Source organism: Balearica regulorum, chromosome 1 (assembly GCF_011004875.1).
Source record: "Balearica regulorum gibbericeps isolate bBalReg1 chromosome 1, bBalReg1.pri, whole genome shotgun sequence".
NCBI classification, from domain to species: Eukaryota; Metazoa; Chordata; class Aves; order Gruiformes; family Gruidae; genus Balearica; species Balearica regulorum.
This window is the reverse complement of record NC_046184.1, coordinates 185,791,528-185,808,718: the sequence shown is the minus strand read 5'-3', so window position 1 is coordinate 185,808,718 and position 17,191 is coordinate 185,791,528. Positions and strand designations below refer to the sequence as shown.

General features: G+C 41.4%; 1 protein-coding gene across 5 annotated transcripts in view; it reads left to right on the top strand.

The window, feature by feature from the left end:
* ENOX1 (ecto-NOX disulfide-thiol exchanger 1) overlaps positions 1 to 17,191 on the top strand; it is a 374,541-nt gene that overhangs the window by 177,793 nt on the left and 179,557 nt on the right. The gene's annotated exons all lie outside the window — the stretch shown is intronic.

Below are 17,191 nucleotides of genomic sequence, written 5' to 3'. Positions count from 1 at the left end.
TCGCATCTCGACGTATTGGAAGTTGTTTCTAAGGGGAGGCAAGCAGAAATGTCAGGCTTTTCAACTTGCTTCCATTTTCAATGCCAGCCTGCTTTGCTCTTACGATATCAACCCTTCTGGGAGTCTCTTTACATGACATGGACTATAAAAGGTATCAATAACAACAGGAGTTCCTGCTGTGGAAGGGTACTGTAATTGCAATTGCCTAGGATCTGGAGATTCATTATGGAGAAGGCGAATGTTCTGCAGTTTGGTTCTCTTGGGTATATTCTGTCTCTCCCTAACAAATCACCATTTCTAGAGTGAGTTTTCTTTTTATTTATTTGCTTATTTATTTACTTTAAAACATAACTGAGCACAAACCAGTGCACCTCCACAAGTGGCAGAATATCAGAAGTGGGGGAAAAAAAGCTACTAACAAATAATTTAAGAAAAAATAATAATAATAATACAAGATTAAATGTTTTACGTACATCCTCATGAAAGTCTCTGATTTAAAGCTTGATGACCACACACTTGGACTGCATTCCCAACAGTATTGGGAAGACATATTTCTCCTTGTGTACATGAAATAAGATGTGTTTGTATAGCTGTAAGTCCTGGTTTTGCAGTGTAGACTGGTGCTTATAATAGAGGAATAAATATTAGTTTTGTGCTGGATAATTTTAACAGCATTTGAAAAATAGGATGTAATAAAACATAAACATAATATTTAAAAATATAGGCATGTATTTTCTTTACTTGCAGGTATATATATTTCACCTCTGTACACAGTGACAACTTGCTAAGGAAAAGCACATTTGCAACATAACTTGCCTGCAATTATTAATTTCTTTCTACTTTTTAAACTATTCCTTTTAAATGACTGTAAAGTAATCTCACCAGAAAAATGTTTCTGTCTCATTGTTTTTGGCACTGTGCCGTATTACGATATTTTTAGTTGTCTATTCTCATTTTGCAGTTCATATGGATATATGAACACCAAATTAACTGCCCAAAGCACTATTCTGTGCCTTCTGCAGGTGTTTGACTTCCATATCTCAACACTGAAGTTTGTGAGAGTTGCAAGTAATGTGCACCCCTTTGAAGATCATGCTATTAACATATTATTCTACAAATTTAGATCAATTATTCCCTCTAATTAACGCATCTGTGATTATCCTGTACCAAACCACACAGTAATGGTATAAGCACTATGTTAGTATGAATTAGTTTAAAAAAAACAACACAGAGTAACTCTAGAAATAACTGTAGTCTCAGAAGACTTTAAAGAGTCCCTGTATGACTGTTCAGGTGTAGATCTCTGTAATTCCATACGTTGCATACGATTCCTCGTATGTTTGCACCACTTGTCATAGCGAAATAACGCATTCCTAAATGAGCCCTTTCTGTCACAGTACAAATATTAAATAAAGTTCAATACAGCCTAGAGATAAAATGTAACATTTAAATGCTGTTATATTACATACATTAAGAAAGATCTATTCGCAAAGCTGTTTTTCCTAATGCTTGGAAAAATTGTTACTGAAGTAATTTTTATGAAAACATAAACCCCAGAAGGCTGATGGAGCTCCTGAATATCTGGGCTTTTTGATTCATTTCAGTATAGCGGTGCGCCAATTTATTCCAGCCTTGGCACTGGTTGCAAAAACATTCCTGCCAACCCTGAACAAACCACCTAATCCAGTCCAACCTCACCAGAAAGATTAATCCTTCATGTGACGCTGAAAAGCAGTCAGCCGCAGCCGTCTTCTTAGGAGCTTGGCTCTTTCATAGGACATGACCACCAGCTCTTCCCAAATACTCCTCAGGTACCCTGTTTCTGTACTGAGACACCCCTTTCCCAGTAGTCTTAACAGTTCTTACTCCCAAAAGCATCAACTAAATATTCCACTATCAGCCACCAGACAATCCACTTGGAGCTGCAAACACCTTCTGTGCAAGGTGTTTTCCTTTAACCACGTGCATCTGTCCTTGTCACCATCAGAGCTGCCCCAGAATCCCAGTGCTGTCCCAGAATGTCACAAAACTCTCACCTGTCTGTCTGTCTAGCGTCCGTCCATCCAACTGCACTATAGTCAAGCAGATAAACAGATCTTAAGGACTGCAGATGTCTGGTTGTGGTGGGCTGACCCTGGCAGGAGGCGAGGTGCCCCCCAAAGCCGCTCTGTCACTGCCCTCCTCAGCTGGGCAGGGGAGAGAAAATATAATGAAAGGCTCCTGGGTCGAGATAAGGACAGGGAGAGATCACTCACCAGTCCCATCATGGGCAAAACAGACTCAACTTGGGAAAAAAATAATTTAATTTATTACTAATCAAATCAGAGTAGGATAATGAGAAATAAACCCAAATCTTAACATCACCTTCCCCCCTACCCCTCCCTTCTTCCCAGCCTTTACTCCTAATTTTCTCTCCTTTTCCCCCCCTCCAGCAGCACAGGGGGATGGGGAATGGGGGTTGTGGTCAGTTCATCACACGTTGTCTCTGCTGCTTCTTCCTCCTCAGGGGGAGGACTCCTCACACTCTTCCCCTGCTCCAGCATGGGGTCCCTCCCACAGGAGACAGTCCTCCACCACCTTCTCTAACGTGAGTCCTTCCCACGGGCTACAGTCCTTCACCAACTGCTCCAGCGTGGTCTCTTCCATGGGGTGCAGTCCTTCAGGAGCAAACTGCTCCAGCGTGGGTCCCCCATGGGGTCACAAGTCCTGCCAGCAAACCTGCTCCAGTGTGGGCTCCTCTCTCCACAGGGCCACAGGTCCTGCCAGGAGCCTGTTCCAGCACGGGCTTCCCATGGGGTCACAGTCTCTTTTGGGCATCCACCTGCTCCAGTGTGGGGTCCTCCATTGGCTGCAGGTGGATATCTGCTCCACCATGGACCTCCAAGGGCTGCAGGAGGACAGCCTGCCTCATCATGGTCTTCTCCACAGGGTGCAGGGGAATCTCTGCTCCAGCACCTGGAGCACCTCCTCCTCCTCCTTCTTCAGTGACCTGGGTGTCTGCAGAGTTGTTCCTCTCACTCCTCCGTCCTGCTGCAATTGTTCTTGGTGTTTTGTGGGGGTTTTTTTCCCCCCCTCCTTAACTCTGTTTTCCCAGAGGCACTGCCACCATCACTGATGATCTCAACCTTGGCCAGCGGCGGGTCCATCTTGGAGCCGGCTGGCATTGGCTCTATCAGACACAGGGGAAGCTTCTAGCAGCTTCTCACACAAGCCACCCCTGTAGCCCCCCCTGCTAGCATGGCCGCATAAAACCGGTACACTGGTGGTGGGTGTGAGTCCTTCAAGCTGCTAGAACCTTCTCTGGTATCACATTTTCCTCTTGATGACAACCAGTTGGCACACACCCATCCATCTACTTAAATGCAAACACAGCTGCACCTGGATACTCTTTCTGTAGCTGCAGGCTTTCTCCATCACAGCAGAATTACTATACTTTCTTAGAAGCCATCCTTACAAAAGGGTCCAGAGTTCAGGCCTTGCAGACAGATGAGCTCTGCTAGGTCTAATTTGCAGCAGTTTAAGACCTTGCAATATTGAATTATTGCTTGGCAATTCAATAATAATACTCTGAGGTCACTGCCCTAGAAGTGAAGAGTAGCAGAAGAGGGATCATGTGCTTATACCTGATTAGCCCCAACACAGAGGTTGGCATTTTAGCTTGTACCAACAGAGCAGGTGGTTATGTGATACTATGGGTAGGCTGGGTATTGAGTAACTGGGTTAGATGCACATGTCCCCTTCTGCTACCTCTGCTACAGAGCTAGGCAGGAAAAAAGGGCAGTTAACAGCCCTAATATATGGAACTGACCTACCTTTTGCATGCAGGAGTGGGAGGTTTGGATATCGATTTGTATTTTACATGCCAACTGGTAGATCTTATGAGAGGTCCTTTCCCTGTTTCTGTAGAGTCACATCCACTCAACTACAGTGTCTACAGTAAATTCAAGCTTTTTATTCATACTGAGAGCATAGGAAGAATGCAACAACAGGAAAGGAAACTGGATTCTCTTTCCTTTTCTGCAATACCAAGTCATTTATTGCATTTAAACCATTGTCACCTATGCAAATGTGCTGAAGACAGAAAGTCTGAGCAGCTGTTGGAGAGACTACAGGTTTTGAAATCAGCAGGGTAGCAGAAGTATAAATAGTGGCCTGATTTTATTTGCCAGTTGTTTCATACTACTAGTAAGGATGCAGGTTGGGAAATGTCCATCCCCTTTTCAGATCCCAGTCTGATTCTCATAGCTGGGAATTAATCCTCTCACCATTCTTTTGCATTTAACGAGACAATTCATGTGATGCCACTGGTGGACAGCAGAGGTGAGCCTAAACATAGACATTACAGTGTCCCATTCTTAGTACTAAAACTGTGTTGAAACTGGGGTTGTCAATGCAGATTAGTAAAGCAATGGGCTGAGATGTTGAGGGCCATTTTTCTCCAGTGTCTTTGCTCCAATGCACCTTTACAACCTCAGCTTTGCTAAAGGACTGGATGCTAAAACGTGTGTTAAAACATGTTTTAAATCTCTTTTGGAGAACGGGGATAACTTTGAAAAGCCTCACATATAAAAAGAACTGTAAATACTGCTTAAAAAAATGGAAAGTGGCTAAGTCAAACTCTCTTTGTTTATTTTTAACTGAGTTTGCCTTCAAAATACCCCAGGTGATTTGACTGAACATTTCTATGGATTTATCACTTGCCAAGTTTCATATTTTTATAAGTCAAAGCCCTTTTTTGAAGACCACTAACAAGCATAGAAAATGTCCTTTGCACTGTTAACCACATAAAAATGACCCAGATTTAATTTGTTTTGAAAATTTATTTGTGGCAAGAAAATACCCAGGCTGAAGTCTTCCTTGCCAAATGTAGTCTACAGTGAGAGTCTGCAGGTCAAATTCTGAAACCAGTGAAAAACAAAGATTGTTGGGGAAATCCTGGCATTACCTTTGCCTACCTACGTGTTCATGGGCATTATAGCGATGTTCGCTGTTTCGCTGCATTCAAAATCAATGTATTTGCTTAGTAAATCCATCATTTTATGAGAGTTTTAAAAATTCTTCATTAAACTCACTTTATGCCTCCCCAAATCCATATTTTTTATTGATAGTGAAAATAAGATGATAGAGTCATTGGAAGCAGACAATAAAACCTATATGCATAAGGCAGTTTACTTACTGTTTATGCTAAAAGAATGTACGATTGTTACAGTTTCGATGAACTGTCCAGGCCCTGTTTATATAGTGGATTTTTTTATCCTGCAGCATTTGTACAGTATTTCACTGAATGCTTCTTATCTGAACCCTGGGGTGCTCTGTAATTCTTGAATCTAAGAGTAGAGGCATGTCAGACATAAAATAGGAAATGTGGAACGTGAGGTTTTGAGGAGTATTTCAGGTGATTTTGAAAAATGTATTATAGTTAATAACAAGAAATGCTCCTCTAGGGTAAAGAACAAATTTAAGGAGTGAGAAGTGAAGATATTCTTTAAAAGAGGTTTTAGCTAGGATAGGAGAAACAGAACATGTGCAAAATGAAGTCAGTGATGTGCTTGTGAATAATGAGGGAGTTACATTGGGGAATGGATGTTAAGAAATTTAAGTTTCAGTGAGGATGGATGCAGAGAGGCGACAGGAATCAAACCGAATAATGGAAATCAGACTATTGATCGGGTCTGCAATATCTGTGTGTGAGCAGAATCTCTTCCTGTAAGTCTTACCCTATGACTAAAGATGGGAAGAGAGCAGCAAAATACAGGAAGAGCGGTATATCAAGTGCGTATTCAGAGCTTTTTAATTTATTACTTGTTATTCAACTCTGAGTAGGGCATTAAAGCTGTAGTGATGATGGGATGTGAGCTTCAGGATGAATTTTGAGGGATGAGGTTTTCCTTTTGTAGGGTTAGATTTTTATTCATACGCTACTTAATGGAAACCATGTGGCAGCGATGGCTGGGAGGTTGTGTCTGTGTAGTTGTGAAAGCACAGACAGAGTTTTTAAAAGGAACAACCTATAGTTTAAACTTTGTATGTCATGACTTTGTGAATCTGGTACATTTGACAGACCTTATGAAATTGCACCTCTGAATACCTAACTCTTTGGTATAGGAATGCTCAAGAAAAGAGTGTGATAAAAGCTGACTAGTCTTTCCTTACTTCATGTTTTTCTTCACATGGAAGTGATATCACAGTGCATGTTTTACCTTTGAGTGTGTTCTTTTCGTGTTGTGCCCCTCATGCCTACCTTCACTATTTCCTCATTTTTGGTTTTTACCCCTCTTCTGTCACATAGTTTTCCTCTTTCTTCCCCCCAACTGATTCAGTCTTGGTTTTCGCTTTTCACATATACATTATGTCTGCACAAAATTCATTAGGGAGATCTCTACTCACTACTCTCTGCTCACGGCTTCCACTTTCCGTACTGGGCAGAAGGAAAGCCTCGTGGCTTTCCTTTTGTATTCCCAGTTAGAAGAGATTCAGGTCATTAACCAGTTAAGCAATAAAATTAATTTGTTTCATGCTCACATAAAAAAAAAATCACATGCTCACATTAAAAAAAAAAAAGGTTTTCTTATGTTTATATGGAATTTTCTAAATTTCAATTTGTGTCTTTTGTCTCGTCCTGTCGCTGGGCACCACTGAGAAGAGTGTGGTTCAAGCATCTTTACTCCCCTCTCCATGAGGAATTTGTACACATTGGTAAGATGCCCTGAACCTTCTCTTCAGGCCAAACAGTCCCAGCTCTCTTGGCCTCTTCTCATATCAAAGATAATCAAGCTCCTTCATCACCTTTATGGCACTTTTCTGGACTCATTCCAGTATGTCCATGTCTGCTGATACGGGGGACCCCAGCACTCCAGATGTGCCTCACCAGGGCTAAGCAGAGGCGAAGGATCACCTCCCTTGACCTGCTGGTGACCCTCTGCCTAACGCAGCCCAGGAGGCTGTTGGCCTTTGCTGCCAGGGGGCATTGCTGGCTCATGGTCAACCTGTCCCTCAAATCCCCCTGGGTCCTTTCCAGCCATTTGTCACTCTGCATGTACTGGTGCCTGGGGTTATTCTTCCCCAGGGGCAGGACTTGCCATCTTCCGTTGTTGAACTGCATGAGGTTCCTGTTGGCCCATTTGTCCAGCCTGTCCAGGTCCCTCTGGATGGCAGCATGACCCTCTGGTGTACCAGCTGCTTCTCCCAGGTTTGTATCCTCTACAAACTTGCTCAGGATGCACCCTGCCCCTTCATCCAGATGATTAATGAAGATGTTGCACAGTACTGGCCCCAGTATCGACACCTGGGGACACCACTGGGAACCAGCCTCCAGCTGGACTTGGTGCCACTGATCTCAGTTCTCCTGGCCCAGCTGTTCAGCCAGCTTTCAGTCAACCAAATATTCCTAATCTCTGTTCTCAGCATCCTTGGAAATCCTGTGCAAAGTTTCTCACAGTGGCTCAAGCTTTGCCTCCGTGTGTGATAGTATCCAAAATCACAAGGAAGTTTGTCTGTTTTACCTCAGAGATTGTCCAAGGTCATGCGAGAAATTCTTGTAGAGCTACAGAATAAAACCAGGTTTCCTATATTTTAGAAGTTAAATTAAACTTCCCATTTCTGTCTCCTTTGCTGGCCAGAATTATAATGTAGACCTGTATCTGCACAGAGACATTTCTTTGTCACAATCTCTTTTTCCCAACTGTATTTTAAATATGTGTATGATTTTTTTAATAATCCTTTGTATTTTTCCATTATGGGTAACTGAAAAGGGCAGAAAAATGTAATGCGTGAGAACATCCTGCCTTCGGACAGCTGCATCATCACAAGTGCGTTTTCATTCAAAACACCACTTCTAATGGAAATAGAAATAAACAAACATGAGGAAGTTCTGCTTGTCTGCTGCAAACCATTCTTACGGCTTTTGTTAAAAGCCTCGCCTGAGGAAGACTTGGCTGAAACAGACTGAGCACAACCTCGCTAAGAAAAAGCAGTGGGAAGCGTGTGGGGAGAGAATGTAGAAGTGGACACAGCTCCATGGATAGTGCAGACATTTGTGCCCGATAAAGGCACAGCAATTGCATTTCCTAGCTTCTGAATGTACATATAATTGCATAGTCGTAACATACTCTGAATACAGGACTGGCCATTTGTATTTTAGCTTGCCTTCAAACTGGTGAAACCTTTCTTCTTCTCCAAATCCTACTGATACCCGGTGGCTGTAGTATTAATTTCCTTTCCAATGTGACTCCCAAGCACGTGACGTGCTTTGACCTAAGAGATACTGTGAAAACCCTGCTTGCCTTGGGAGTCAGGATTCTCTCAATAATGTTCAATAAGTTCCCTTTAAAAATAGATACTGATTAATCTTTTCTGCTTGGGACTCAATTCTGATGTCCCACAGGACTTAGAGAATTTTTTTTTTTAATCAGTACTTTAAAGGGGAAGAGGGGAAATCCTGAAAAATTCACTTTTTAAAAAAAATTATATATATGTGTGTGTATATATGTTTATATACCTATATATACACACACACACACACATGATTTACTCTTTAAGAGAGTTTATTTAATCCCATTCCATCTCTCACACCTAAGAAATGGAGCCTCCCCCCTTGTGCGGTTTAGGGCTGCTGCAGTAGCTGCCGTAGCCCCGTCCGTGATGGCGCACGTTCAGACAGCCTGTTCAAGTGAGGGGACTGACCGTGTCACTGATGGATGCGGTGGGAACGCTAAAGAAGAAAGGTACATTTTGAAACAATATTGCCACTTCTTAAGAGGTCCATTGAGCGCTGCTGTCACATATTAGTTGAATCACTTTGCTTTTACAGGCCACCTTAGCGTTTTCAGGTGAAGGGCCTGATGGTGAAAGCTTCTGTCATGACTGATGTCCTCCAGCTGGCATAGGCAATAGTTACTGTAGTTGCAGCAAAGGACCTGTGTTTTCCACATCTCTGAGTTCAAGAGGCTTCCAGTTAAAACTCTTTTTAACCAGTGAGTGCTTACAGGTTTCCTAACAGGAGATCCTTGGAAGGGGCGAGCTTTTGAAGAAAATAAATGAGAACTATAGTGTTATTCTTTTAGTCTGCAATTGTCTGAAGTTGTTGTCAATAGAAATAGTTGCATGCATTTGTCTTCATTAATCATTTCAAGGTGTTGCTTTTTGATGCAGCCAGCCCTAGCAGTTCACAGGCACTTTAATTTTCCAATTATTGTACCTGTGGCTCAGAACAGATACTGATTAGTTTCACATTTTGCTCTGTGGGCAGCTTAATGTTCTTGTCACCTTACATTGAGTTTTAAATGTGCAGAGTGTTAGAGAATGTCAGGTGTGCTCCCAAGTCTTCTGGGTCAGGCTCAGCAAGTTGCGATGTTTCCAGGTACTGTACTGATAGGTTTCTGAAAGATGGATGAAAGAACAAGGTATGGTTTTAGCATCCTATCACCAAAGTAACGATTCCTCTTGTAAAGCGAGTGTGAATGATTTTGTGTTGTATTCTTTTTAACTCAAATTTTTAGCTGGAGATGAAGGTGATGCTGCTGGCTGCTATAACAGCAATACAAAAGGAAGTTATGATAGCAGCAAGGCAAGAGCAGTGCTTTTCAATATTTGCACACAATTACAAGACCTTTTCAAACCATAGTAGTGGAAGCAAAGGAGAAAATAAATTTTGAAAAGCTCTAAACACAAAAATTAATTTTATAGCAAATAGAAATGTCGCCTGTCTCCTCTTTATCAATTGTGTACTAGCTATGACTCATTCGTGCATGCTTTTTTCTTTCTGAAAATTGCCATGGAAGAAATCCCCTCCAAAACACAAAACCACGCTGAACATCTGCTGTCTAGGTATTCATTAGTTCTGTCTGCTCTGCTTTTGGCTAATTGCCTGGGAGTGAAGTTGAATCATTTATGGGGACTTAACCTGGTGCCAGTTATAGTAGTAAAGATCATGTAACATTTTGATAAAACCCAGGAAATGTCAAACATGTAGCCTCCCAAACATAAAGTTTATTTACTGGTTTCTCATGCACTTTGTTTGCCTACAATATTGCCTGCACAACTGATAACAGAAAATGTATTTAATAACTACTCAGTGCTAATATGCTGTAGTATGCATGACTGACTAATTTAATTTATCTCTGATTAAGCCTATTATGTTTGAGATCACTTTACAGAAGAGACTTTTTTTGCCAGCTGTAAGCTTATTTGAATTGTAATATAAGTTAATAATGTGTGAAATAACTACTGGTGCCTGCTTCTAAATGTTAATTTTACCAAATGACTTCCTGAGTTAGTGCGTACACAGCTCATCCATTGCAATGTAGTTAGCATGGTGTTTGGACGTAAGATTGCGTAGGTAAAAAGGCAGGTGCGTGGCAAGGGGATAAATGGCTGTCGTTTCTGCTGACAAAAAGCAAAGGAATACAATCATACCCCCCAGTCAGGGTGGCACACGGTCTGTATATTGACGGCGTCAGCCGAGAAGAAGCCCTCGTGATGTTTTCCTTCTTCAAGTATTTGTTTCCTACAAGGTGCAAAGGGGAATAGAGACTCCTCAGGAAAGCACTGAGAGGAATACATGAAACAAAAAAGTTGTGAGAAAGGCAATCCTGAGTATGTTTAAGTGGGAAAATAGCCATTTGGGTGGAATTCTAGATTTTTGTCAGACTGAGGTTGGAGCTGGAAAAGAAGTGCAGGAAAAAACCCAAAACAAACCCCAAACAATTAAAACCTGAGAAATAAGTGTGGGGGGGGACGGGACGGACAGGACACGGACACCAAACCAAAAAATCTCTGCCAAAAGCTAATTTTTTTTTTTTTTCCCCTGCGGAAAAGCAAGACTGTTTCCTGTTTTCCCTCCGCTCTTTTCTGTGGTCTAACTGTTAAGAGTAGGCAGGTCCCTAATAGAGAGGGAAACAAAGCTTTTTCTGTGCATAAGCCATATCCCAGGGCTATTCATCCCCGGCAAATGAGACTTTGCAATGTCTGCGCTTTAGCCACTTGTTTCTCTGCAAAGCGCTATCAATTGTTCGTTTGGAAAAAGCTCTGTGTTTGTCAATTGTTGCTTTTATGAAAAAACTCGATTATGCATGTTCTTGCTTTAATACGTATTTATTTTAAATCTGCTGAGAAAATTCAGGTGGAAGCCTTGAAGTCTTCTACCTTGTTTAAAGAAACAGGTGTGATAGTCTGGGGTTTAGTCTATGAGATTATGTATAAGCAAAGACACCTAAATTATGTGTGCTTTGCATTTAAATATATGCAACTCCAACTGAAATAAAAGGAAGTCAATACTTTTCTCCATCAGATTAGTGTATCTCTTCAAATTAGAAAATATATAGGATACTGTACTTACTGTGTCAGACTGAGCTGCCAAAACAATGTCACTTGCCTAACGTGGAAAGAAAAGTATGCTCCACATAATTTCTTTTTCTGTCATTCTGTTCCACCCTCCAAACGTTTCTGGCATGTGATAACATGTGGGATGTCAAGCACTATTGTTCACGTTTTGTCATGCGATCTCATATAGATGAGTTATCAGCAAGCCGAGCTGCACAGCAGCTCTGATTTCAAGGTCTGTCTTCACCACGTGTCAAATGTTAGCTGGCAGGACGGGACTTTAGCAGGTCCAGCACTGACTGTCGAGATGCACATACATGTGCAACTGAATGCATGGTGGTTATACAGTGCAGAGTAAATTTCCAGTGGTATATAGTCGCAAAAAAATGGTATTGCTATAAAAATTTCTGATATGGTGCTTCAGGATTTGTCTTGTAATACTGGCGTTACTAAGACTTTTCCTCTTGGTGTTTGCCCAGAATAGCTGATCAATGCGTGTTGGAGGGAATGGCATGTCTCTCACATCAGAGATGTGATTGATACTCTTAGAAACAGCTGGCAAGGCTAAGTGTTTAGGTAGTATCATGTGGAGGGAACGTAGTGCATTGGCTTCCCGTGCTCCGTACAGTCTTCCAGGTGTAATCCAAGGCTGAACGTGATACGCAGACATCTGAAAATGTGGTGAATTTGAAAATGTGGAATTTAGAGATAACTGCCCTTTTTCTGCATGCTCGCACAGACTCCAAAGCAGTCAATGGCTCTCTTGCTAGCTGGTCCTAGACCTGTACAGCTCACGCCTGGAGACGGGGTGTTACTGGGGAGGAATTTCTACTTCGAGAATTGCATCTTCACTGGCCCGAGAGTGCTCAGGTCTGCCCCAGGTGTGAAGGCTTCTTCTATATCCTCTACTTTTTGCCTGAGCAGCTATGGGTAGGGAGGTTATTTTGTTTATTTTCATCTATGAGGAGCAGGGTTCTTTTAAAAACGATAAGCTAACACTTCTTTTTTTTAATATCTTGCTAAGAGTAGCAGTCTGAGCGAGAGGTTGACTTTAATTCAATTTATAGACCAGTCAATGCTGAAAATTTTTCCTGTTTCTACAAATCATACATACTTAGTGACAGGAAAGCAGAATTTGATGCTTTGTATTTCCTTTCTGTAAGAGAGAAGTTTTGAAGAATAGTTAAAGACAGAAGGTAAAATATTTGATTATATATAATCTAAATTTTCAGTGATTTTCACAGTTATAGGGCAGTCTCCTAGATGCTTTGAAGTGTATGAATTATAAATGTATTGCACTATTATCCACAAGAGTCATTTTTCTGTGAAGCGCACGGTTAATCACTCCCTGTTCAAGTCCTTCTCATGCAAGGCTCTTGAACTTCTCTGCAGCCCAGTTCAACACAGGAACCATCGGTGGGTCAGGAAATTGTTCTGCTTTACAGAGGATCGAGTGCAGACTAGGGCTGCCTTCCTTCTGTCCTCTTTCATCTCTCTTTTTCCCCCAATACCTAAATTGAGATTGATCATTTAGCAGAAAAAAAATATCACTATGAGCAATGAAGTGTAACTCAATACAGTACTGAAAGCTGCTTAGCTGTTGTATCAGACTCAACTTACTCTTAAGCAAAGATTAGCGAGGATAACTTATGTAGAAGGTTGTAAATCTGCTTAGCGGTCTGTGACTCTTAAGAGCAAATAATGGTTCCTAAACACAGCCTTTGAACATGTCGAGAATCACCTTTTTGAATGAATCAGAAATAAGAGCCAGATGATTTCAGCTGGGAAAGAAAATAATGTTCAGCATACTAAAACATAGGAAGCCAAATGATAACTCATCTTATATGTTACGGTCTTTGTTAATATAGATATATGTTGCAAAAGCTTATTTTAACTATGAGTAACATCCCATAAAGTATTTGTTGTTATGAAGCTTCCTTTCTTGCAACAGTGATTGTTTCACCTTTTCCTAAAAAACCCCTATCAAATAATGACATTATACACCCAAATATTCCCGTAAAACATACTTTTTGAAAGTTTACTATTTTTGTTTGCCTTCATTACTTTGGTATTTTTGTAGCTCCTTAGATGTATATGAAATATGTACAAAAATACATAAAAACAATCCAAGAGGAAACATGCAAAATGTCCTTTTCCCCTCCTACTCCTAAAGACTCCGGACTTCATGAAGAATTAAGGTTGAATGAAAACCAGCATGTTTTGTTCCATGCATTTTTTAAATTTTACTTGTTGACTTGAAAAAAAAAAAGGCAGAACAAAGGTGTACAAAGGATCCAGTGTATATAGAAACGTTTTAAAAATAAAAACATAGTGTTCTAGAAGACATCCCAATACACGAAATGGGATATTATTTTTTTTTTCTGTGTAATTATTCAGTTAAACTTATTTATTGTTTTAGTCTACTTAAATCTAAATGAAAGAGGCATTGTAATGTTTGGGGGGGAACACAAAGGAATTGGTGAGGATAAGACTAGGTGGTGGTGGTGGGGTAGTTATTTTTAAATGTCTGATGGTTGTTTTCTCCCTTTTTTTCAAATTGGTCCAAGTTCTAGGATATTTTTTGCTTTGACCAAATCCACTAGGATTTTTCTGTGGTTATGTTCAGGAAATCCCGGTCATCAGTGAAGCTTGTTTCGGCAAGATTAACAATAGCTTGATGGCATGAAATCTGATAGCAAGCACTCTGGGTTTTTGTTTGGGATTGATGAAGGACCGATAGGCCTGCGCAGATCTCAGTCATCCTATTTACCTTTTACAAAAACTGATATAGTTTTAGTTTTCTTCCACTGCTCTAGAATTTCTCTGGTAGTCTAAGATTAATTGAAAATCAATGTTGGTGGTTCAAGACGTCCTAAGCCAGCTTTTTATACAAAAGTGCTGATACAGCTGCTGTTTAATATGCTTCCAAGCTACTGACAGCAAAAAAAAAAATTTATCATAGCTGAGAATCAATTGTAATGTCAAAGGCGCACCTATGTATCATAGCAGGGGTGAGTCGAGGACAACGATGGAGGGATTTCAGGCATCTCCTAAGAATGCCACCAAGATGACTTCTCTGGAGAGTCATTTCAGGTTCACTTATCAAGTACTAACACAGGGAAGGAAAGCTCAATCTAAAGAAACACTGTATAGGACAATAAAGAAGGAAACGCTGCCCATCTAAACAGCACTTGAAAATCCAAATGGACCAGTACAAAACTGGAATAAAGAAGTGCATTTGGCAGAGAGACATGTTTGGCATGGAAGGATAAACTTCAGAGGAGCTGCTTCTCACCACCAAAGGCAGAACCAATCTATTTATTGAGCATGTTTAACTTTCCTGCATATTTATTGGCATTTCTATCATTTCTGTCCAGCAAAGGACCAATGTCATTGCTGAGATTCCTCTTCAGCTTGCCATGCTCAGAAAGTTGTTCCTGTCCTTTACACTGTATGATAGTGATTTTTTCTCCTTCTATCTTTTTTCCCCCTAATCATCTAATATATATTAATTGAAATCCATTTCCCTTTGTTCTCTGCTGTAGATTATTTTTATAGCTATTTTTACTTCAGTAAGCTAGAGTGACAATTCAGGGAAGTATTCTTTTTTTCTTAATTTTTTTTTAGTCTCTGGTAAAATGTTCTTAAACAGGTTCCAGCTTTCATCTTTTTCCCAAATAAACTGTTTCTCCCAGCTGAATTTGCTCCTAAGTGTTCTCTGGATTGCAAAATGAACCATTGTCAGGCACCAGGTATATTTGTTTTCATGTTATCCTGTTTGTGAATAAGAAACATAATGAGCAAATGGTGTCATTCATAAAGAAGCAACTGCTAATTTTTAGTTCTGCGGTAAATTTTATGTTATCTTTCAAGATTAGTTATAACATAAAATTCCTGCAAGCTAAATGCAGTTCTCACTGAGTTCAAAAAATGTCCTTATGTAGATTTTTTTATTATTATTATTATTATTTCAAGGCAGCACAAAGCCTCCAGCGTATGCTATTGAAATTGAAGTCCTTCATGGTAATTCGGAATTCTCTCCTGCACGGTATAAACAGATGCTTAAGGAATCCCTTGTCAGCATTTTCCTCAGTGCATTTGTGGTCTGGAACAGGTATCACCCTGTTTATCTTGCACAGCCTTACTTCCAAAAAGGCTCCATCTTCCTCCTCCTGTCGCAGCAGGACGGGCTGAGGGAAAACTTGGCTGTTTCCTTCCAGCAAACACTTCTCCATGCCGAGGGCCATGGCCACAGCCTGCCTTTATTGCTCATTCAACCCCCGGGAAACCAGAGATTTCACTGGGTTGTGGTCAGCATGTAAAACCATTTAAATCAAGAGATAGATGCATTTTGTATTTTTCAGTCCAGCCTTCCAGAAAGTACTAGGCTGATAAAGTGCTGGCCTTTACCAAGGGAAAAAGAGAGATGAGTATAGAGCCTAAGACATTACAGAAATATGGCATAATATAGGAAATATGGGGTGTCTCCACACATCCCAAGGCCAGGGCTGCTCCACAGTGGAAGAGGAGCCAGGAGGGTGGGAGGCAGGCAGGGGCAGTGTGCTCCCCAGCAAGGGTGCAGTCCCACGGTGCCCCAGCGTGGCCAGGGGAGGGGGACCAAGGTCCGAAGTCAAGCTGGGGCTGGGATGCACCAGATATTCTACTCCGCTCTCGCAAGACCCCACCTGGAGTACTGCATCCAGCTCTGACGCCCCCAACATAAGAAGGACATGGAGCTGTTGGAGAGAGTCCAGAGGAGGGCCACGAAGCTGATCAGAGGGCTGGAGCACCTCTGCTATGAGAACAGGCTGAGAGCGTTGGGGTTGTTCAGCCTGGGGAAGAGAAGGCTCTGGGGAGACCTTATTGTGGCCTTCCAGTACCTGAAGGGGCCTACAGGAAAGATGGAGAGGGACTGTTTACAAGGGGATGTAGTGACAGGACAAGGGGTAATGGGTTTAAGCTGAAGGAGGGTTGATTTAGATTAGATGTTAGAAAGAAATTCTTTACTGTGAGGGTGGTGAGGCACTGGAACAGGTTGCCCAGAGAGGCCGTGGCAGCCCCCTCCCTGGAAGTGTTCAAGGCCAGGTTGGATGAGGCTTTGGGCAACCTGGTCTAGTGGAGGGTGTCCCTGCCCATGGCAGGGGGGTTGGAGCTAGATGATCTTTGAGGTCCCTTCCAACCCAAACCATTCTATGATTCTATGATACGGGGCCAGGCCCACCCATGGCTGCAGCCTAACGCAGGCGGGGAGTGAGGGAAGGGCCTGAGCACAAATGCAGCCGCTGAGCCCTGGGGGAAGAGGATCCCAGCGAGGCTGCTCATGGCTCTGTCCCACACCGTGGCTGATCTGCACCAAGTTCAGTCGGCATTGATCAAGCAGGACTAACATGACTGCTGATTATTCCCAAAGGGTTATTGCTTGTCATTGCATCAATAAAATAAAAGCAAGGCTCTGGGTTACCCAGGCACTGCTTGCTGATAGGGAACGTGGCATCAACTTTTCCTGCCCATGGTGAGTTTCAAAAGACTATAATATGAATTTAGTGTGTTTTTCACTTGGATTTTGCACTATGCTTAAATGCAAATTCTGTAAGAATATCTTTTAATGTCATTTCTAAGATTGTAAAAGACCCTCAGTACAGCCCTCCAGATCCCAAAGTAGAGAAAGCTATTAGGTATGTTATTATTTTAAATTTTAATCTGTTCTGATGTTCCAGAAATGCTCAATCTGTAATGCCTTTTGTATTAATCATAATAAATTTTTTATCCTTTCAGGAGAGGGCATGCTGACGTAATGTCTAAGTGAAAGAGGCAACTTATCTGAGCTACTTTATGATACTTGCTAGACTTAAAATGAATGTCAGAAAGTTCC